Here is a 23,881-nt window from a genome sequence, read left to right as displayed (position 1 = left end):
GCGGAAGCTCCAGTGAGCGTGTGTTACACGGTGCTCTTTCAGTTTTGCCATCTGTAGGCAGCTTGGGTTAGTCAGCGCAATTAGACCTTCTACTTGGTCACTAGGGCAGAGGGCTTTCTGTATCCCAGGGTTTCTTGCCTTGGTGTACCGGAAGAATCAGATCACACGTGGGCTTGGAGAATGAGTGCAAGGTTTTATTGAGCGAAAATAGCTCTCAGCAGATGGGGGAGCCAGAAGGGAGATGGTTTTCCTCTGGAGTTGGGCCGCTTGGTGGCCCAGGCTCTCCTCCAACTGCCCCACCCAAACTCTGCGTCCTTCTGCTGGTCAGTGGCCTGCTGGCATGCCGGTGCCAGGGTGTTCCTCTTGACATCTAGCCACCTGTGTGTTCCACCTCCAATATACTCCTCTAGATGTCCATCCGCTTCTGTCTCTGCCCTGCTAGGGTCTCGGGTTTTTATAGGCACAGGATGGGGGTGTGGCAGGACAGGGTGGTCCTAGGAGATGCAACATTTGGGTGCGAAAGCAGGAGTGCCTGTCCTGACCTAGGTCCATGAGGGTGGAGCCCTAGCCAGGGAGCACACCCTTCCTCTACCCAACACTTCCCTTCCCCTGTTCCCTATCATTTAAAGGGACCACGCTCTTCTCTTCCCAGCGTTTCCATATCAAAAACAGAACCCATGACTGTCTGCATTTGGGCCAAGTGAGCATGAAATAGTTGAGTGATAGAAAACTACTGCACATTTCATGGTGGAATGACTGGGGGCACTGCTGGGTACAGAGGATGGGGAGAAAATGGGCCAGGCTCATTCATCGGGAGCCACCAGGAGGACTTTCTGCCAATGAGGAGCCGGGGGGAAGGCGCTTCTCTCCCTAAGTCCAGCAGGCAGACACCATGGTAGATGGCAGGAGAGGTGCTTCCCAAAGTTTGGAGAGGCTCTGTTCCTAACTCTGAGTCAGCAGAAGGGAAGCAGGAGGGAATTGGAGGATAAAGAGGGGGCCCATGCAAGGGAGCCAGCCCCTCTGTGCCTGCAGGGCACAGGGCAGGTACAACCTGCCCACTGTGGCCTCAGGTACAACCTGCCCACTGTGGCCTCAGGTACATGAGGATCAGAAAGGCAAAGACCCCACCACTGAGGGTAGAGGGTGTTACAGTGCTGGAGTGAGGGCTCAATGCCTGAGTATCCCCTTCCCTCTGGGGTTTCTCAGGGATGGTCATCTTGGTGCCTGAGCCCTGCCCCCAGTGCAGAGACCCTTAGTATGGTAGACCCTGATGAACCATGGGGCTTAGGCTTAGGCCAGTCTTCAACCTTGCAGCTTCCTTCCCCAAGGGTCCAGCCACAGGTGGAGACGATGGGCCAGAAAGACAGGGTGGCCAGCCCCTACACTCCCCCAGCTAACTCATCACTGGGACAGTGGCTCCAGGTCTGGCTGCCATTAGGGAGACGTGAAAGAAAGAGAGGACGTAGAGAGAGGCCTCTATCAAGGCCACGTGCCTCTGAAAATCCAGTCACCGCATCCACGAGTCAACTCTGAGTGACGGATGTTCTTGACCCCCACCAAATAAAATGAGCCACCCTGCCCCCACCACACCCTCTCCACCTTCCACCCTGTTACAACTGAGGAGGTGTCCCTCCTATTTGAGGTCAATGCTGCCAACAATGTGTTGGATCCCAACACTTCCAATCCTTCCACCTCCTTAGGAACTTTATACCGTCAATTACGCCTTCTGTCTCCCAAATACCTGCCACCTTTAGACACACTCATGTCTCTCTTATCCTCCACAGATCGTCACATCGTTCCTTCCACCCCATATTCCCCCTCCATGAACAGCCCTGCCTCTTTCTACCTTCCAAGTCAGTCTGTGTCCTGGCTCCATTTTCTCAGCTCCCAAGTCCCTGAACTCATTTTCCTGCTCTGTGATCCAGCCTCCCACACGTCACTTTGCTGACAAGCCTGCTGCTAGAGTCATCTGCTGCTGGTGACTGCCATGGCCCTAAATGACACAACCAGTCCTCGTTTTCTTGCCTTTCTGCAGCTTGTGACCTGTTGACCACATCCTCCTTCCTGGCCACTCTCCCCCTGCATCTGTGTTGTGACCTTTTTTTCTCCTGGCTTTCTACCCACTTCCCTGGTAGCTTCTTCTTCATCTCCTTTACAGAAGCTTCCCCTTCCACCCAGACATTGCACCCTAGCCCCAAACGGTTAATATATCAGTTGCCAGAGCGGTTGCCACTTGTGGTAGCTTTAAGAAGCTCCTAGGTGGCCGGGCGTGTAATGACTCATGCCTGTAATCCCAGCACTTTGGGAGGCCAAGGTGGGTGGATCACTTGAGGTCACGAGTTCGAGACCAGCCTGGCCAACATGGTGAAACGCCATCTCCACTAAAAATAACAAAAATTAGCCGGGCGTGGTGGCGCATGACTGTAATCCCAGCTACTCAGGATTCTGAGGCAGAAGAATCACTTGAACCCAAGAGGCAGAGGTTACAGTGAGCCGAGATCATTCCACTGCACTCCAGCCTGGGCAACAGAACAAGACTCTGTCTCAAAAAAAAAAAAAAAACCAACCAACCAACCAAACAAACAAAAAAACTTCCAGGTGATTTTCACGTGCAGCCAGGGTTTCGAGCCACTGCCTTCAAAGTTGTATCTGCAGCTCCTGGACACCGAAAGACAACTCTGCTCCCCAGAAGGCATCCACCCAGATCCAGTGATTCCTTCTCCATTTGCATATGAGCCATTCCAGAGACTGACACAGAAGTTATGCAGGGCCTTCCCCTATCCGTAAATAATCTGAATACATGTTTCCATAGTGGACTATTAGGGAAGTAGTTCTGAGACCTTAGTCATATATCTAGAAACAAACTTACATTTTTATCTCTTGAATCATGAATTTTAAAGAAAATCTAGAATGCTAAAATGCCTATGCCCAAATTATGACGTTTTGGTTCAGTTCTCTGCTTCCCTCCACCCCCCACCAGAATTGTCACTGCTCTCTGCTTTCTGACTTCCCGTCCCCAGGGAATTTTCCTGCTCATCCTCCTAATCTCCACTGAGAAATCACCTCTTCCTGGTGATTCCCCAAATTCGAGCCACGTAAGCCAGGCACCCACTTCTGTGATCCCACCCTGAGCTGAGCGTAGCGTTTTGCTTTTCCTAGCATTCATCACATTGGAATGTATTGACACGCCTCCCCAGCCAGACCTCAAGGCAGGAACCGTGTCTTATTCACCACGGTATATCTGGTGCCTGGCACAGGGCGTTCCATAAAGTTCTATTGAAATAATGAATGAATGAATATTTTTCAGGTGTAAACATAGAATAAGTCATGGCTCTGTGGTTGGTTCACCTGAATGCATTGATTAAAAGGAGAGATGAGCCTGCAAGCAAGACGCTGCAGCGTAGAAGGCAGACGCGTGGTGTCTGCAGATCGTGAACTTGAAGGAGGGCCGCGTGGAGTCCCAAGCCTGGGCATGAGAATCACCTGGAGGCCTCATGGACTCTGTCCTGGTCCCACTGGGATCATATCCAGGAATTTGCCTTTTCACACGCTCCCTGGGTGGTTATGAGGCGGCCAGTACAGCACTAGCTGCATCCCAAAATTGGGGAGCCATCCAGACTCCCCAAGGGCAAGTAATCCTCACTCAAATATGTGTAAAGTAAACTGAGGAAGAAGACACCGCAGCAAGGTGGAAATTCACAAGCAGCCCGGGTAGGAGAAAGGCCCCCGGAACCCGACTTGTCTCAGCGCCCCCTGCTGCGAGGAGCCCCGCGTGGGCTCAACCCCGTGTTGCTGACCCCGGCACCGTGGGGCACGGAGCCCTCAGCCTCCCCTGACCGAGGAGGGGACCTCCTGTCTCCCCGGGGAGGTTTGAAGAAGCTGCCTGAGGCATAAAGAACGTGGGGCTGTAGGGCAGAAAGCTCGGACGCTGGATAATCTCACCCGTAACGACCCCGTGGCTGTCAGCCCTGCAGCACTCACCTCAAGCCCTCGCCACGGTGTGGGAAACCACAGATGGGGTTGACAGATGATTCAGGGGCTGCAGCACCCCCAGCCACACCCCAAGGAGCTGGCATCGTTGTGCTCCTGGTTGAATTTTTCCAGCCCCCAGCATATACCTGCCCTGCCATGGAGCCTCCACTCCCTTCCAGTTCCTTCAGGAACAGATACAGAAATGTGGTCCATCCACACAGTGGAATATCACTCAGCTTTATAAAGGAAGGAAGTTCTGATACGCACTACAACGTGACGAGCCTTGAAGACATTACGCCACGTGAAGGAAGCCAGACACAGAAGCCCACGTATTGATTCCATTTATGTGAAATGTCCAGAACAGGCAAATAGGTAGAGACAGAAAGCAGGTTAACGGTTGCCAGGCTGGGGGAAGGAGGGAATTGGGTAGGGAGGCCTGCTGATAGGTAACAAGTTTCCTTTTGGGATGGTGAAGATATTCTGGAACTAAATCGTGGTGATGGCCACACAATGTTGTGAATGGACTAAATGCCACTGAACCGTACAACTTAAAAGTTACCACTTCAGGTAAATCTTACATTATGTGCATTTGACTGCAATTAAAAGAACAGATATGATTGCTCAGGCTTAGATGGTCCCCTGGCTCTAAGAGGACGCCCAGGGCTTGGGCACCAATGGCCACCCAAAGGCAACTGTATAGAAGTTTAGTCCAGCGGCAGGTCCGTTCCCCAAACTAGGTCAGCGGCCACAGCCCTCAGAAACAGGAAGTACCACTGTCCCTTCCGGCCACTAACCATCAACAAACCACGTTAAACACCCATTCCGTGCTGCTCCAGAGACAAGGAAGAAGCGGGGAGGAACAGGTGTGGAAAGGGGAGGAGTGAAGATTCTATTTGGACAAAGCTAAATTCGAGATGTGAATTTTTGACTGAGCATAGTGGCTCATGCCTATAATCCCAGCAGTTTGGGAGGCTGAGGCGGGCAGATCACCAGAGGTCAGAAGTTGAAGACCAGCCTGGCCAACATGGTGAAACCCTATCTCTACTAAATATACAAAATTAGCCGGGTGTGGTGATGAGCACCTGTAATCCCAGCTACTCGGAGGCTGAGGCAGAAGAATTGCTTGAAGCCAGGAGGCAGAATTTGCAGTGAGCTGAGATTGCACCATTGCACTCTAGCCTGGGCAACAAGAGTGAAACTCCGTCTCAAAAAAAAAAGATACTAATTTTTTATTTTTTTTATTTATTTTTGAGATAGGCTGCTCACTGCAGCCTCAGGTGAGACTCTGTCTCTACAAAAATATTAAAGTATTAGCCAGGCCTGGTGGTGTGCACCTGCTACTTGGGAGGCTGAGGTGGGAGAACCACTTGAAACCAGGAGGTTGAGCTGTGACCACGCCACTGCACTCCAGCTGGGCAACAGAGCAAGGTCCTGTCTCAAAACAAAAGAAAGATATTTACCGCCATAGCCTTGGCAGTGTCACCAGGTGGGTGAAGAAAAGGACCTGTCCCAGGGCCCAGGAGACTGCTACATTTAGAGGTCTAGAGAAGGAGGAAAAACAAGCAAAGGAGAGGAAATCCAGCAGCCGGTGAATAGGAGGAAAGCCACGAGATGGTGGAATCACAGAAGGCAAGGAGACAAAGCACTTAGAGAAGGAGGAAGTGGCCATGCTTTGGTTAATGCTGCTAGGAAGTGGATAGAGGAGGGCAGAGTCGTGGACCCTGGGTTGGCAGAGGGGATCCAGGTGCAGTGCCAAAAGCTTATACAGTATTGGGAGACGGGCAGGCTCTCCTTATGAAAAATAATGTAAACTTACAAGTAAAAGTGCGCGTTAAAGTTTTTAGAATATGAAAAAAATCACAAATTACACATTTTAAAAAACTGATAACACAAACCTCACCAAATCTAGAAAATTAACATAATATTTTTATAATTAACTGCCTGACTATAATCTTTACCTTCCTACATTTTGACTACCTACTCTTTGATTGTCTTTTCATATTATAATGATTTTGTAATATGAATTTTTATACAAAAAAAGAAAAATAATCAATTCTATTTTTCTTTTTATTATGAGAATTTAATACTTTTTTTTCACCTTTGCAATTCATATTACTAATGCAGTGAAAATGTTTAGGGTTGTTAGGATTTGTTGTCAAACTTGGGACAACCTGTACCAAGCTTCTTTCAACAATGGGCCAATAGGGAGAAACAACTCAAGCGTCCATCAATGGATGAATGAATAAACAAAATGTGATATATCCAGACAATGGAATATTATTTAGCCTTAAAGAGGAATGAAGTTCTGATATATACTACAACATGGATGAAACCTTTTTTCTTTTCTTTTCTTTTTTGTAGAGATGTGGTCTTGCAATGTTGCCCAGGCTGGTCTTGAACTCCTGGTCTCAAGTGATCCTCCCTCTCAGCCTCTCAAAGTGCAGGCATGAGTCACTACATCCAGCCAACATAGGTGAACCTTGAAAACATTATGCTAGGTGAAAGAAGTCAGACACAAAGGACAAAGACTGTAAGATTCCACTTATCTGAAGTATCTAGTGTAGGCAACCTCACTGCAGCCTCGACTCATTAGGACTCAGGTAATCCTCCCACCTCAGGCTCCCAAGTAGCTGGGACTACAGGCTTGCACTACCATACCTGGCTAATTTTTATAGAGACGGACGGGGTTTTGCCATGTTGCACAGGCTGGTCTTGAACTCTTGACCCAAGCTATGGAACCCACCCATTGTGCAGGTAACCGTCTCACACACATCTTCTCTCGAGTCTCCAAGCTGCAAGCTCCCATGTGTTTGTCTGAAGGAAGCTCATCTTTTTTCTTATTATTGCGGTGAAACACGTAATATAAATTTTACCATTTTAACCATTTTAGGTATGCAATTCAGTGGCATCGAGGACATTCATATTGTTGTGCAACCATCACCACTACCTAGTTCCAGAACTTTTTCATCATCCCGAAAGGAAATCCATTAGCCATCACTCCCATTTCCCCTCCCCACAGCCCCTGGCAACCACAAATCTACTTCCTGTCTCTGTGGATTTGCCTATCTAAATATTTCACATAAATGGAGTCATACAATATCGGCCTTTTTGTGTCTGGCTTCTTTCATTTAGCATGAGGTTTGCAGGGTTCATCTATACTGTGGTGGGTGTCAGTACTTCACTGCTTTACATGGGTGAATAATACTCTGTTGTTTGTTGGTTCTTTTTTGTTTTTTGAGATGGAGTCTCACCCTGTCACTCAGGCTGGAGTGCAGTGGTTCGATCTCGGCTCACTGCAACCTCTGCCTCCCAAGTTCAAGTGATTCTCCTGCCTCAGCCTCCCGAGTAGCTGGGATTACAAGTGCACACCACCACGCCTGGCTAATTTTTGTATTTTCAGTAGAGACGGGGTTTCACCATGTTGGCCAGGCTGGTCTCAAACTCCTGATCTCAAGTGATCCACCTGCCTCGGCCTCCCAAAGTGCTGGGATTACAGGCATGAGCCACTGCGCCCAGCCTGTTGTTTGTAGGTTCTACATTGTGTTGATCCATTCATCAATTGCAGATATTTGGATGGTTTTCTACTTTCGGCTGTTTCTGGCCAGAGCCCCACAGCGCCCCCTCTAGACCCTCCATACTCATCTCTGAGTGAGGCAGTCGTGCAGCCAGCGGGCCTCGGAGCTTCTGTGCCAATTCAAACAGAGCTTGACCCTAATCCAACACAGGGAAAATTTGGCAACGCTAAGCCAAGTTCCTTGGCTCTTGATCTGCCACATGCCCTCTTCAGGGAACACCCCTTCTTCCTGGGGGCGGCTTCTCCCCCTATTCCAACCACGTGGCCCTAGTGGGGCTGCCATGCCATCCCGGAACCCTACCTGATGCAGGGTCCCTGCAGAGCGGCCTTTCCCACAGGCGAAGCGGCCAAGTGTGCAGCTGCAGGTTTTGGTTGATTCTAGCAAATTCCCCCTTTCTGCCCAAGCTGGCTCATGTTGGATTTTGTCACTTTCAAGCCAGAGTCCTCATGGGGGCAGCTCCGTCTCCCACCACAAATCCCAGGTGCTCCCTGAAGTGGAGACAATGGGGCATCCTGCCTTGGCCCAGACTAGCACAACCCCACAATATAATAACTCTGCGGGGTCCCCAGGTGTTTCATTTAACTTTGAGCTTCCTGGATGAACAGCATGGAGCTCCAGTATTCATAAAACTGGACCTCTGGGGCACACCCAGGCTTGTCGAGACCCTGGAGGTCAGAAAGTGCAAGAAAGTTTTCCAGGTGTTCCTTGGACAGTTTGCACCTGGTAACTGACCCTTAGCTTGTGGGATTCCCCCCACCCCATGTCATTTAGTGGCTAATGAATGGATCCTGCAGGGAGTCGCCATTCGCCTGCATAACATCCTTAGGTGCCGTCCAGTGGGGCCTGGAAAAAGTTGCTGTGGCTTAGACAGCGTCGCCTCCAAGCCAGCTGTTCCTAAGGACTGTGTTCCCACATGCAGAACACCTGGGCCCTCCTCTGTCCAGCCAGGACTTCTGCGTGTGTTGAACTGGCTGTTGACACTTCCTAGGTAGATTCCCCAGTGTCTTTGTCTGATCAGCAACGCTCCTCACCTCCTCCTCAGAACATATTGTGGAATCAGAAAGTATAAGATTTCCCTTTGGGGATGAGTAGTACAGAATGAGGCCAGGCGTGGTGGCTCACACCTGTAATCCCAGCACTTTGGGAGGCTGAGGCGGGGGATCACTGGAGGTCAGGAGTTCGAGACCAGCCTGGCCAACATGGTGAAACCCTGTCTCTACTAAAAATACAAAAGTTAGCTGGTCATGGTGGTGTGCGCCTGTAGTCCCAGCTACTCAGGAGGCTGAAGCAGAATTGCTCGAACCTGGGAGGTGGAGATTGCAGTGAGCCGAAATCATACCACTGCACTCTAGCCTGGACGACGGGGCAAGACTCTGTCCAGACTCTGTCTAAAAAATAAAACTGCAGGGCGCGGTGGCTCACGCCTGTAATTCCAACACTTTGGAAGCCCAAAGTGGGCAGATCACCTCAGGTTGGGAGTTCAAGACCAGCCTGGCCAACATGGAGAAACCCCGTCTCTACTAAAAATACAAAATTAGCTGGGTGTGGTGGCACATGCCCATAATCCCAGCTACTCGGGAGGCTGAGGCAGGAGAATCGCTTGAACCCGGGAGGCGGAGGTTGTGGTGAGCTGAGATCGCACCATCACACTCCAGCCTGGGCAACAAGAGTGAAACTCTGTCTCAAAAAAAAGTACAGAATGACAATTATGAAAATCAATTTTGTTTAATCTTCTCTAAAAGGGAACAATGAACCAAGCAATTTCCTGGGCCCAAAAAAAGAAGTAGTATTGCGGTTATTAAAATAGCGTCTACTTTGTGCTGATGGGAAAAGACGTGAAATATTAATGACTCCGCGGAGCCCCAGTTATGTGACTCATTAGGCAAAGGCCGTATGTGCAATTAAAGTAGACTCTTCAGCCTCTATCTTAAGTGACTTTATGTCTTGTCCAGCCACTCCATACACAAGGATGAGTGGCCAGGTGCAGAGGCTCATGCCTGTAATCCCAGCACTTTGGAAGGCCGAAGCAGGAGGATTGCCTGAGCCTAGGAGTTCGAGACCAGCCTGGGCAACATAGTGGGACCCTCATCTCTAAAAAAAAAAAAAAAAAGAGAGAGAGAGAGAAAAAGATAATTTTTGTTGTTCTAATTTTTTTCATGTAAAATATAGCCTTTTAATATAATAACTTTGTGCCTCGGTTTCCTCATCTGTAAAATGGGATAATAGTACTTACTCCATAGGAATATTTTGAGGATTTACGACATATAACTCACTTAAAAACTGTGCCTGATGCCGGGCGCGGTGGCTCACGCCTGTAATCCTAGCACTTTAGGAGGCCACGGCAGGCAAATCACTTGAGGTCAGGAGTTCACGACCAGCCTGGCCAACATGGTGAAACCCTGTCTCTACTAAAAATGCAAAAAATTAGCTGTAAATCGCTTAAACCTGGGAGGTGGAGCTTGCAATGAGCTGAGATCTGCCACTGCACTCTAGCTTGGGTGACAGAGCAAGACTCCATCTCAAAAAAAAAAAAAAAAAAAAACCGTGCCTGAAAAGTAGAAACAATAAAATATATGAGTCATTATCATCCCCATAATCATCATTATAAATCTTGAGGATGTAGAACACTCTTTAGGTGATTGAGTGAAATGAAGCTTCGACAGCACAGGACGTAGTCATGGTTCAGGACCTGCACCCACTGTCAATCACTTCAGCTGCAAATAAGCTCAGCAAACTCACTGGGTTCTTGTCCTTTGTTTTGTGTTTCTTCTTCCCATCTAAACTAGGTCCCTCTGTTTCACTTACTAAGCGAGACCAGTCTGCTATTTTTCTCTGCAGATACTGGCTGTAAGATAAAGGTGCCACTGGCTGTTTCTGAGTTTTAATGAAAGCAAAGCTTCTTTCTTTCCCCCAGACTCTGCCCCAGGCTGCAGGGTAAGGCCTGTGATTCAGACTGAACTCATTTCTCCTGGCTACAGCCGTTACAAGCCAGACCCTTTGGATCTCCTTCTCCGGACTTTTCTGCCAAGCTTGCCTCACAGGTGCAGGGGGCAGGACTGGAAGGAGATGGCCTGGAACCGCTGAAGCCCACAGGGGCTGGGTCTCTAATGGTGGCCTGTGAGGTCTTCAGAGACACCCCAGTTGCTGCCATTCTCAGCTTCCTGGTGTCCTTCCAATCGGGGCCCATTGTTTGGTTTGGTTTTGACTCGTTTGAGTACACTTCCTAGGGTTCACCAGAGACACAAGAAACACCTACAGCCAGGCGCGGTGGCTCCCGCCTCTAATCCCAGCATTTGGGAGGCCAAGGTGGGCGGATCACTTGAGCCCTGGAGTTGGAGACCAGCCTGGGCAACATAGTGAGATTTTGTCTCTACTAAAAATAAAAAATTAGCCGAGTGTTGTGGTGCACGCCTGTGGTCCCAGCTACTTGGGAGGCTGAGGCAGGAGGATTGCTTGAGGATGCGAGGTTGAAGCTGCAGTGAGCCATGATTGTGCCACTGCACTCCAGCCTGGGCCACAGAGCAAGACCCTGTCTCAGAAAACAAAACAAAACAAAAGTGAAACACTGTCACCTTTTTTCCACCCCTCCTACCTCACAGCCAGCCTCCTAGAGAAGGAGAAAGGCCTGGTAGCCGCATGAGCTGCCAGGAGCTGAGAAACCAGTTTCTGTCTGTCCTCCTTGTTCCCTGAGCCACTTCACCCAGTGGAGTGCTATTTGTGCTCTGGTGGGGACATAAAATTGCAACAGGAAGCCAGCACAGGTGACCTCTGCCCCTGTCTATTTGGAGAAAGTTGGTCCTAGCTGAGGTCAACACCCCAGGCACAATTACACCCACAGTAAAGGGGGGGAATGAACCACTTTACAGGGTCTGGCTCCCCAAGATGGTACATCAGCACATCATAACATAATCATCCAAAGAAAATGAGTTGGCTTGTGCCTCGTGAGAGAATTCCACATCTGCTCCAGGCTAGGGGGAGCCAAAACTGCTGAACAGATACAGAATAGCCGGAGATGAAAGCAAGAGACCTCAGGACCTAACAGCTTTGTGGCTATCTGTATTAGACAGGATCAGTTAATGCTGCAGGAAACAAGCCTGAGAATGATAATGGCACAAGCGTAGTGAGGTGGAATTCTCATTCACATAAACAGTCACAGGTGGGCTCAGTCCCTGGAGTTGGGGGAGGAGCTCTCTGCCACAGAGGTCTTCAATTACCCGGGATCTGTCACCTCCAACATATGGCTCCCAAGGTCACTTGGGATGTTGACATCCAGCAATGAAAGGCGAAAGGGCATGAAGAACTAGTTAAGTGGGGAAGGATTTTATAGTTACAGGCAGGCCTAGAAAAGCAGTCACATTTCATCAGACTGTTCCCTCCACTGAGATGGAACTCAATCTCATGGCCACATCTAACTGCAAGAGAAGCTGGGCATATAGTCTTGCTGTGTGCCCAGATGAAAAGAGAGCACCCAACAATGCTTGTCACACCATCCAGCTGTGGCTGCTGCAGATGTGAGGGTCACCTGTGTGCAGCATCTATGCTCCCAAATCACAGAGCCATTGTGGGAGCCTCAGAGGATGACCGCTAGGGAGCACTGGGCTGTCCTAGACCGTCAACTCCACTAGCTGCACCCTCTTTCTCTCCAGAGATGGCCACCACTCAGAGCTTCACTCGTCAGAGGGCTACCGCAGTCTACTGTGAATTACCCTCCAGGATTCTGGAGGCTCCTCCCATCATGGAGGACCCTGTCTAGCACTTGTGACCCTTGACCCTGACCTCAGACTGAGAGCCCATCTAGGGTCCCAGGGCTAAGGATTTCATTCCAGGTGAGCCCCCTGGCACCTGTACCCCACTGCCTCCACTGTTCTACCAGCACCCTGAGAGCAGAGGACCCCTCAAGAAGACGGCATCGGCCATCTGTTACCTTGACTCATGCCAACCCCAGCCACTGCCGCTCTCTCCATGAATGATCCAGCCACCTGAAGTCCAGTTCCTGGCCCAGGTTGAATAAGCACAGCCACCTGTCAACCACTCACCACTCAACAGCCAAGGACCAAAGAGAACTTCTCAGCCACATCTCCCAGGAGTTAGGACAACAGCAGGATGAAGCTGAAACAGCCTCGGGTTCAGGTCGTCCTGGCTTCACATACCTTCTCTGCTACTGACTAGCAGAGCTTCTTGCTTAAGTCACTTACCTCTCTCTGAACCTCAGCACATGGACTATAATACCTCTGTGCAGGACTCGATGAAATAGTGTGCGCAAAGCCCTGGCTCAGTGCCTGGCGTGCAGTAGGCCATCAGCCTAGTGCTGTTATAATCGGGGCTCTTTGCTGCTACAATGCAGCACCTTAGACCCTGGGGGTAACGATTCACTCAGGCTTCCATCCAGGGCGAATGGTCCCAAAGCAGCTGCAAGCTGAAAGTCCTGCTCAGCCAGCAATGCCCATGGGAACTTGATCACGGACAGCTCTCCCTCCTCCTCCTCCTCCTCTTCCTCTTCCTACTCCTCTTTCTCCTCTTCCTCCTCCTCCTCTCCTCTTCCTCTTCCTACTCCTCTTTCTCCTCTTCCTCCTCCTCCTTCTCTTCCTCCTCCTCCTTCTCTTCCTCCTCCTTCTCTTCCTCCTCCTCCTCTTCCTCCTCGTCCTCCTCCTCTAAGAAGGCCGCTCCCCAGCCTTCATAACTGCTATGCACAAGGAACAGGTTTCCAGCTGCCTGCCAGCTTGTGGCAAGCCCGCTGGCTTTGACCTCCTTCACGCTGCACTCATGGAGGCCACCTCCCGATCACCAAACCCAATGATACATTCAGTTCTTGCGTCACTTGACTTCTTGGCTGCATCTGATGCTACTGACAATCCCATCTTCCCCAACTGTCCTCCGCCTGCCTTCTGAAGGCCACTTCCTATCTCTTCCGGCCACTTATACACTCTCTCTGACCAGCTCCTCTTCCCGGCCTTCCCCCACCATGCTGGCATTCCGAAAGGTGCCTCCTGGGCCGCTTGTCTGCTCTGCAGGGTCATTCTCCCAGGTGGTCACACCACTGCCATGCGTTGGACCAATGACTTCCAAACAATTCCTGGCACCCTAGCAGCTTGCCCACTGGAGCCAGGATGATCCAACTCACAAATTGGATGAAGTCTTTACACTGCTTAAAACCCATCGGTGCTGTCCCATGGCTCAGAAGATTAAACCCAAGCTCCCTGGTACAGACGCCATGTCGTCTGACTCCTGCCTGTGTCCTTGGCCTCAGCGCCTGCCCTTCCTGGCATCGGGGCTCATCACAGTCCTGAGAGATGACTGGCACCCTCGGAAAGCCCCCGGGGTCTCCAGGTCTCTGTTCCTTTGACTTGCATGCACTCTACCTGGAACAGGTGCCCCATGGAGAATGCTCCCTACCGCTCCAAACCAGATCCAGGGCCCTCCCCAAGCCCTCCTCTGAGTGTAGCTGACCTCAGCATCTCTCCTGTTGTTTTGCTTTGGTCTCCCAGTCCGCATGTCCCTGCTATGCAATAAGTACTGGGTAAATGTTGGTGGAGCAAAGGAGGGAATTAATGACCCAGCCAGCCTGACTCCGAGGTGGGCTTGAGCTGGTGACCCAGTGCTGTCTTAGGTCCTCCTGCTGGAAACCTGGCCCAGAGCTGAGCGGGCTTTGCACCCCTCCCTGACCCCAGCCTCACAGCCACCTCCACCAAGGGCCCAGTGGCTGGCCGGGGACTGTTGGTCAGGAAGCCCAGGCTGGAAAGCTGGCTCCCTCCCTCCGCACTAACACCTTGGAGCAGATCCATGGGGAGAATTCTCCACTTGAAAGAAAAGCACCAGGTCTCCCCTCCTTCCCTGCCTTCCTGAGAGCCCCTGTCACCGCTGCATTCTTGCTGAGGCTGGAGGAGATTAACGGGGGGCTGGTGGCAGCAGCCGGTGCCCTAAGCTGCATGCTGTGTGTTCCCAGCACGGCACCACTCACGAGCCGCCCTGGAAGGAAGGTTCTGGTGGCAGGAGCTGGATTTGGTCACCCAGGCACGGGCTGTGAAAGCCCCCACAGCTCCTGGCTCTGCCGGGTCGGCCGTTGCTGGAAGCCGGTGTGAGGGTGGGGACGCCACAGTGCAAGGGTGTTCAGGGTCAGAGCTTCTTAGGGAAAGGTAAATTACCCCACAGGCTGTTATGGGTAGGACCGTGTTCCTATCACAAGATATGCTCAAGACCTAACCCCTAGTATCTCAGAATGTGACGTATTTGAAAATAGGATTTTTGCAGATGTAATTAGCAAAGATGAGGTCATACTGGAGTGTAGGGTGAGTTCTTAATCCAATAGGACTGGTGTCCTTATAAAAGAAGAGAAGAGACAGAGAGACAGACACACGCTCCTGCTCTGTGTGAAAGAAAGAAGAGGCGGAGACTGCAGACAGGCAGCCGCAAGCCTGGGCCTGCCAAGAGGACTGGCAACCGCCGGTAGCCAGAAAGAGGCAAGAAGTCTTCCCCTCCAGGCTCGGAGGGAGCAGGCCCGTCCACACCTGGATTCCAGACTCCTGGCCTCCAGAACCGTGAGGCAATACCCTTCTGTTGTTTGCAGCTGCCTAGTGTGTGGTACTTAGTTACGGCAGCTCTAGAAGCAAATACACAGGGCCTCAGACGGGGGGGGCCTCAGATTAGAGGGAAACGCCTCTGACTCCCTACGGTGATTTTGGAGACACTGTCATATTCGTTCCTGTCCCCAGCCTTGCTTGTGAGGCCAAGAAAAGGCTGAGTAATGACGGTGCTGGGCAGAGGGAAGCCCAGCTGACGCCAGGCCTCCTGCTCTCTCCTGACCCAGGGGGAGAAGGAAACAGACCACGGGCTGCTGGACGAGGCGTCTCCTCACTCCCGGGTCCACCACTCCACTCTGGCCACTCAGGGCTGCCTGACAGCTCGGGCTTCCGCCTGAGCTCACCCCTGTCTCTGCCACGTCCTGAGCAAGGCCCTGCCTCTCCCCCAGCCTTGGGTTCTCCCTAGCCCTGAGGCTCCCACGAGCATGCCACCTGCTGAGCCCAGACATCCCCTCCTCCCTGAACCCTCCCCTGACCCCTTCCCCAGACGCCTTCTGTGTTGGGGATGCCTCAGGACGGCTGAAGAGGCTCCATGCTGAACCGCTAAGGGAACGGGACAGTCAGACACACCTGCCTTCAAATTCAGGCGTCACACTTGTAGCTGTGTGACTCCAAGCAAGTTCTACATGGCATCTATTTCCTCCTTTGTAAGGTAGCGATCCCAGCAGGGTTGTGGGAGGCAGCTAGTCAAGGTTGTAAGAGACCCTACAAGGCCGAGGCTCTTTCCCTGGGCCCCACGGGCCAGCCTCAGGAGGTCCAGGAGAGCCCCGAGGCTGGGAGTGAAATAGCGCCTACAGCTGCCTACATTGCTCTCAAGCCTTAGCTCTTGCCTTGTTCTCAGAGGGGTTCATGACTCCAAGAAGTTAAGACCCCCCCAGGTAAATCCCCCAGCCCAGAGCCCCCGAACACCGCTCCGCTTCGGACTGAGCGTCTCTCCTGGGTCCTGCCACCTTGCGTCTTGCCCTGAGCTGCATCTGCCGCGTGGTGTGGTGGCCTCACAAGGAAAGGGGCCCTCACAAGGCCAGGCTCAGACCCTGTGCCTGACCCAGGGCTCCTTTGCAAAAGAAGTTCTTTTTTTATTATTATTATTATCCTTTGAGTTCTAGGGTACATGTGCACGACGTGCAGGTTTGTTACATACGTATCCATGTGCCGTGCTGGTGTGCTGCACCCATTAACTTGTCATTTAGCATTAGGTATATCTCCTAATGCTGTCCCTCCCCCCTCCCCCAACCCCACAACAGGCCCCGGAGTGTGATGTTCCCCTTCCTGTGTCCATGAGTTCTCATTGTTCAATTCCCACCTATGAGTGAGAACATGCGGTGTTTGGTTTTTTGTCCTTTCGATAGCAAAACAAATTCTTAATACTGCTCCTTCCTGAGGGGCCCTGAGGCCCAGCTTGCCAAGAGCCCACAACGCACCTCCGGCCAAGGTTTCAACAGATCTCACGAACAACCCCAGTCCAGTGGAACACACCATGGAAACCGTGTTGTTTACGTTTCACAGATTTGCCGGGGATAAAGGCTACTTAATGAAGGAGGGCCTGAAAGTACTCATGGGAAAGGAGTTCCCTGGATTTTTGGAGAATCAAAAAGACCCTCTGGCTGCAGACATAACAATGAAGGACGTGGACCAGCGCCAAGACAGCACACTGAACTTCCAGAACTGGTTTTCACTCACTGTGGGGCTCACCACTGTGGACAACAGCTATTTGTAGTACCTATGAAGCCGAAGGGAACGAAGCAGGCAGAACTAAGCAATTACTCGGCCCCGTGAGGGTTCTCCCAAAGAGTCGCTATAGGAACCTGCCAGCTTCCCCCTGTAGAAGGCTTTCATGAGCAGACCAGAGCCAAGAAAACAGACACATCAAATCCAAATCTCATCTAACAAGCAAAGAAAGGAAGTTAATTAAATAATAGGCTCTTGATCTTTAGATTGTTTGCATCCTCTTGGCCCCAATAGACACGCCCTTTTTAGTTTGGGAAAATATATATATACTGTTTAAATTATTTTTTAAGTCTTTGCCTTGGTACATATATATTTTATATTATATATATATATATATATATATATATATAGTGTTTGGCTGGGCTCAGTGGCTCACGCGTGTAACCCTAGCACCTGGGGAGGCTGAGGTGGGTGGATCTTGGGCCCAGGAGTTTGAGACCAGCCTGGGCAACATAGTGAGACTTCATCTCTACAAAAACAAACAAACAAAAAAAACCAGCCAGGTGTGGTGGTGGGCATGCCAGTAGTATCAGCTACTCAGGAGGCTGAGGTGGGAGAATTGCCTGAACCCAGGAAAATGAGGCTGCAGCGAGCTATGATCACCCTCACTGCACTCCAGCCTGGGTGACAGAGTGAGACCCCGACTCAAAAACAAAAAAAAAGGTACATATATTTGTGTATGTATGTATGTACACATATGTATCTAGAGTTTCTTCTCACTGTGGTTTGAATGTGTACTCCCAAAAACATGTGTTGGAAACTTAATCCCCAATGCAACAGTGTTGAGGTAGGGCCTAATGAGAGGTGATTATGCCATGAAGTTCTGCCCTCAAGAAAGGGTTAATGCTGTTATCTCAGTGGGAGTGGGTTCCTTATAACAGGATAAATTTGGCCCCTTTCTCTCTCTCTGCCTCTACCTCTGTTGCCCTTCCACTGTCAGATGATATGGCAAGAAGGCCCTCACCAGATGCCGGCTCCTCAATATTAGACTTCCCAGCTTCCAGAACTATAAGAAATAAATCCCTGTTCCTCATAATTACCCAGTCTCAGGTACTCTGTTACTGCAACATAAGACAGACTAAGACACTTCTCTCTCCACCACATTCCTTTTTTTTTTTTTTTTTTGAGATGGAGTCTCACTCTGTCACCCAGGCTAGAGTGCAATGGCACAGTCTCGGCTCACTGCAACCTCTACCTCCCAGGTTCAAGTGATTCTCCTGCCTCAGCCTCCAGAGTAGCTGGGATTACAGGCACCCACCACCATGCCTGGCTAATTTTTGTATTTTTAGTAGAGACCAGGTTTCATCACGTTGGCCAGGCTGGTCTCGAACTGCTGACCTTGTGATCCGCCTGCCTCAGCCTCCTGAAGTGCTGGGATTACAGGCATGAGCCACTGCGCCCGGCCCATTCTTTTTTTTTTTTGAGACGGAGTGTCACTCTGTCACCCAGGCTGGAATGCAGTGGTGTGATCTCAGCTCACTGCAACCTCCGCCTCCCAGGTTCAAGCAATTCTCCTGCCTCAGCCTCCCGAGTAGCTGGAATTACAGGCACACACCATGGCTAGTTTTTGTATTTTCAGTAGAAATGGGGTTTTACCATGTTGGCCAGGCTGGTCTCGAACTCCTGACCTCAAGTGATCTGCCTGCCTTGGCCTCCTAAAGTGCTGAGATTACAGACGTGAGCCATCATGCCTGGCCACCACATTCCTTTTCTTCCAGAAGGCCACTCTGCCCTCATCCTCCTCTTGCTTCCTTCTCAGTCTCCTTTGTGCCACCTCCCTGTCACCCACTGTTTAATGAGGTGTCCCCAGGGTCCTCCCTCAGTTCTCTTCCTGCCTCTCCCTGCTCTGGCTGCTCTGTTCCCACGGCTTCAACTCTAGTTAAGGTGACACCAGCTGCTATTACAGGCAAACACCAAGGTTTCAGTGGCTTAATGTAATAGAAGTGTATTTCTTTATATGAAATCCAGTTGGCCTGAGTTCCATAAAGTCACAAAAGTGTTTTTTTGTTGTTTTTTTTTTTTTTTTTTTTTTTTTGAGACAGAGTCTTGCTCTGTCACCCACCCAGACTGGAATGCAGTGGTGCAATCACTGCTCACTGCAGCCTCAACTCCCTGGACTCAAGCAATCCTCCCACCTCAGCCTCCCAAGTAGCTGGGACTACAGATGGGAGCCACTGTGCCAGGCTAGTTTTTTAATTTTTTTTTTTTTTTTTTTTTTTTAGATGGAGTCTCGTCACACCGTCGCCCGGGCTGGAGTGCAATGGCGCGATCTCGGCTCACTGCAACCTCCACCTCCTGGGTTCAAGCGATTCTCCTGCCTCAGCCTCCCAAGTAGCTGGGATTATGGGTGCCTGCCACCAAGCCCAGCTAATTTTTTGTATTTTTTAGTAGAGACGGGGTTTCACTATGTTGGCCAGGCTGGTCTCGAACTCCTGACCTTGTGATCTGCCTACCTCAGCCTCCCAAAGTGCTGGGATTACAGGCGTGAGCCACCACAACTGGCCCAGTTTTTTAATTTTTTGTAGAGATGGTGTCTCACTATGTTGCCCAGGCTGGTCTCAAACTCCTGGGTTCAAGTGATCCTCCTGCTTCAGCCTCCCACAGTGCTGGGATTATTGGTGTAAGCCACCATGCCCGGGCCCCTGCCATCTTTGACACGTGGCTTCCACATTGGCCTTGGGCATCTGTATCCAGTAAGCAGCCTGGAGAGAACAAGGAGAATGGTTTGGAAAGTTATGTGGGTTTTTATGGTAAACAAGTATCTCACTTCCACCCACCTTCCCCACTGGCCAGAACTTCACCCATGGCCACATCTAACGCAATGAAAGTGGGGAATGTGATCTAGCAGTTCATCTGGCAGTAGAGGGGCTGGCGTTCGATATGGCTTAGATGTCTGGCCCCTCCAAATCTCATGTTGAAATATGAGCTTCAGTGTTAGGAGTGGGCCTGGTGGGAGGTATTTGCATCATAGGGGTGGATCCCTCAGGAATGGCTTAGTGCCCTCCCCATGGTAATGAGTGAGCTCTCAATCTATTAGTTCATGTGGGTGCTTTGTTTTTGTTTGTCTGTTTTTTGAGACAGTGTCTCACTCTGTCATCCAGGCTGGAGTGCAGTGGTGCAATCACAGCTCACTGCAACCTCCACCTCCCAGACTCAAGTGATTCTCTCACCTCAGCCTCCTGAGCAGGCCCACACTACCACACCTGGCTAATCTTTTTTTTTTTTTTTTTTTTTTTTGAGACAGAGTCTCACTCTGTCACCCAGGCTGGAGTGCAGTGGCACAATTTTGGCTCACTACAACCTCTGCCTCCTGGGTTCAAGTGATTTTCATGCCTCATCCTCCTGAGTAGCTGGGACTACAGGTGCCTGCCACCACACCCAGTTAATTTTTGTATTTTTAGTAGAGACAAAGTTTTACTATGTTGGCCAGGCTGGCCTTGAACTCCTGGCCTCAAGTGATCTGCCCACTCGGCCCTCCAAAGTGCTGGGATTACAGGTGTGAGCCACGGCGCCCAGCCTAATTTTTTTTTTAGAGATGGCGTCTTGCTATGTTGCCCAGACTGGTCTCAAACTTCTGGCCTGAAGCAATCCTCCCACCTTGGCCACAGTGCTGGGATTACAGGTGTGAGCCACTGCACCAGGCCTGGTTGTTTAAAGGAGCCTGGCATCGTTCTTGCCATGTGGCGTGCCTGCTCCCCCTTGTCCTGAGGCCATGAGTAGAAGCTTCCTGGGGCCTTCCCCAGATGCAGGTGCTGGTATCATGCTTCCTGTACTGCCTGAAGAACCATGAGCCAAACACCCCTCTTTATAAATTACCAGCCTCAGGTTCCTTTACGGCAATGCAAAATGGTCTAAGACAGTGTTCGTAAGCCTCTTGCCAGTCTCTGCCATGGGTTGCCCAATGGCCACTAAGTAGCCATTTCACTCTTCCTCTCACACATGGAACACACTCACTGCTTCCCAGAGAGGCAGCTGAGTCCACACCATCACTGCCTCCTGGGGCCTCCGCCACAGTTCAGAATCTCCAGCACACACAGGATTCTCTCCTCCAGGTCCTCTGTGACTCCCTGTGATCTGGAAACCAATGCCTAAAAGAACAAGTTATCTGTGTCCTTCCTTTCCCCACCCCGGTACAGACATGCAACACACTTCTGGATCCAGTGGTGGGCGCAGATAGGGCAAGCACAGGACAACATCCTCTTCAGAGAAGGGAAGAATAGAATATGCAAAGCAGGCTCTGATGGCAGCGATGATGCCATTTGGCCGGGCGGGTGCCGGAAGAGCCCCCACCCTTGAAGGAATTGCCCCGTCCTGTTCTCTATGGCTTCCGGCCCTGCCCTCCTGCCCTCCAGACTGTCCTCTTGCCACGTTGCTCCCAGGCCGCATTCACAGCGGCCATTGAGGGGTAGTTCGCAGCGGCCATTGAGGGGTAGACCCTCCCGGGTTGCTGCTCACCTTTTGTAGCCTGCAGCTCCTTCGGGTAAAAGTTTTAAGACCTCAAAGTGGTTTTGTTTTGTTTTGTTTTGTTCTGTTCTGTTTTGAGACGAAGTTTTGCTCTGTCGCCCAGGCTGGAGTGCAATGGCGCAATCTCAGCTCACCACAATTTCCGCCTCCCAGGTTCAAGCGATTCTCCTGCCTCAGCCTCCCAACTAGCTGGGATTACAGGCATGCGCCACCACGCCCGGCTAATTTTTGTTTTTGTTGTTGTTGTTGTTGTTTCGTAGAGACGGGTTTTCACCATGTTGGCCAGGCTGGTCTCGAACTCCTGGGCTCCAGCAATCTGCCTGCCTTGACCTCCTAAAGTACTAGGATTACAGGCGTGAGCCACTGTGCCTGGCCCAAAGTGTATTCTGGATGTGTCCCTAGAAGGAAAGGGAAACAGCTGGAGTTATCATCTGGTCGTTCTCTGCACAAGCACCATCCAGGCCCTGAGGATTTCTGACTGGGCACTTGTGGGTCCAACTTCCTTCCTCAACTTCACATCCATGTTTCTAGCAATCTGCCAGTCATCTCACCCTTCGTGTCCTCAAACAGAACCTGATCCTTTTCCCTCCGAGCTGGCTTCTCCTTCTGTGCTCGCTCTCAGTTAATAGTCCATCATTCACTCCAGTGCCCAAACTGGAAGCCCCAGGAATGCCCATGGCCCTCCCAGTCCCTCAGCCAGTAATGCAACACTCTCTTAGCAGATGTCATTGCCTCCTCTTCTCCGCAGCCTGCCACAGCCTCAGCACAGGTTCTAGTATTCGTCTCGTTACTTGTCTCAATGACCAGAACCATCCCTGAAGCTTGCTCACAATTGTCTGAGTTCAGCTTCTTCAATATCTCTTTTAACTAAATTGCTCCCCCATATTAACTCTTGCTGTCCCCAAAGGACACGAACACATCACCTGAGGTCACCCACCTATGCAGCGCCAGAGCTCAGATGGGAACTTTGGCTTATGAGCCTTCACGGGCCTCACTCTCCCATTCTTTGCAGGATAAAGCACCAGGAAGCATAAAGAAAATTCTTTGCATAGCAGAAACTCTCAAACAGTAGAAAGTGAGTAACCCCATTTCCACACACTCAGAGAAGAATTTTGCAGTGGGCTGAGCAGTTTTGCTCTGTGGGAACACAGCATATACCTCTCATGGGTTCTCTGTTTCCTTTTTTTTTGAGACAGAAGCTCACTCTGTCACCCAGGCTGGAGTACAGTGACATAATCTCAGCTCACTGCAACCTCCGCCTGCCGGGTTCAAGTGATTCTCCTGCCTCAGCCTCCCAAGTAGCTGGGACTACAAGCGTTCACCACTACTCCCGGCTTATTTTTGTATTTTCAGTAGAGATGGGGTTTCACAATTTTGGCCAGGCTGGTCTTGAACTCCTGACCTCAGGTGATCCACTCACCTTGGCCTCCCAAAGTGCTGGGATTATAGGTGTGAGCCACCACACCCGGCTGTTTCCCTTTTTTGAGACAGGGCTACACTCTGTCTCGCAGGCTAAAGTGCAGTGGTGCAGTCATAGTTCACTGCAGCCTCAAACTCCCAGGCTCAAGTGAGCCCCTGCCTCACCCTCCCGAGTAGTTGGGACTGTAGGCATATGCGCCACCACGCCTGGCTAATTTTTTTTAAATAGGGTCTTGTTCTGTTGTCCAGGCTGGAGTGCAATGGTATGATCTCAGCTCACTGCAACCTCTGCCTCCTGGGTTCAAGAGATTCTCCTGCCTCAGCTTCCCAAGTAGCTGGGATTACAGGCATGTGCCAACACGCCTAGCTAATTTTTGTATTTTTAGTAGAGATGGGGTTTCACCACGTTGGCCAGGCTGGTGTGGAGCTTCTGACCTCAGGTGCTCCACCTGCCTCAGCCTCCCAAAGTGCTGGGATTACAGGCATGAGCCACAGCGCCCTGCGAAGAGATTATTCCTCTAGGACAAAGCCCTCCCCCAAAGACCCCTGAGGGTCACTGCGGGGCCACTCCTCTTCCCTCCCTTTCCTAATGGTATAGCAGCCATTCTGTGGGACAAAAAGAAGATAAACTGAGGCAGTTCCTCCTGGGAGTCTGGGACTGGTCCTCGGGGCTGCCTGGGTGACCTCCTACCCAATCCAATTCCCTGGCACCCCACCACCATCTACTGCTCCTTGTGACACCATCCTTTTGTAAGATCATCTTCTCTTTTACATGTGTTTGCTTATTCATTACCTGTCTCTTCTACCTGGAGGTAAGAAACCAAATTAGACTGGCAACACCTCCTCTTGTTCCCTGCTATTTCCAGCATCCAGAAAAGTGTCTGGCTTATCCTTGGTGCTCCATAAATTTTTGCTGAATGAATGAATAAATGAATTCATGAATGAACAGGATGGCTAGTGAAACTCTGATGGCCTCCTGCTTCCCCCACACTGTGGAAGGTGGGGCTCCCCAAGCCCCCACTCCTACCTGAGATGCCAGTCTCTCTGTCCCCAAAGACCCTGTGCTCTCAGATACCTTTTATGTCTAAAGCAGAGGCCCTACCCCCAGCACTCCCCATCTCACTAGACAGTAAATCCATTTACCCA

The sequence above is a fragment of the Hylobates moloch genome, unplaced genomic scaffold (assembly GCF_009828535.3).
Source record: "Hylobates moloch isolate HMO894 unplaced genomic scaffold, HMol_V3 SCAFFOLD_42, whole genome shotgun sequence".
Classification (NCBI taxonomy): Eukaryota; Metazoa; Chordata; class Mammalia; order Primates; family Hylobatidae; genus Hylobates; species Hylobates moloch.
This window is presented reverse-complemented; position numbering follows the sequence as displayed.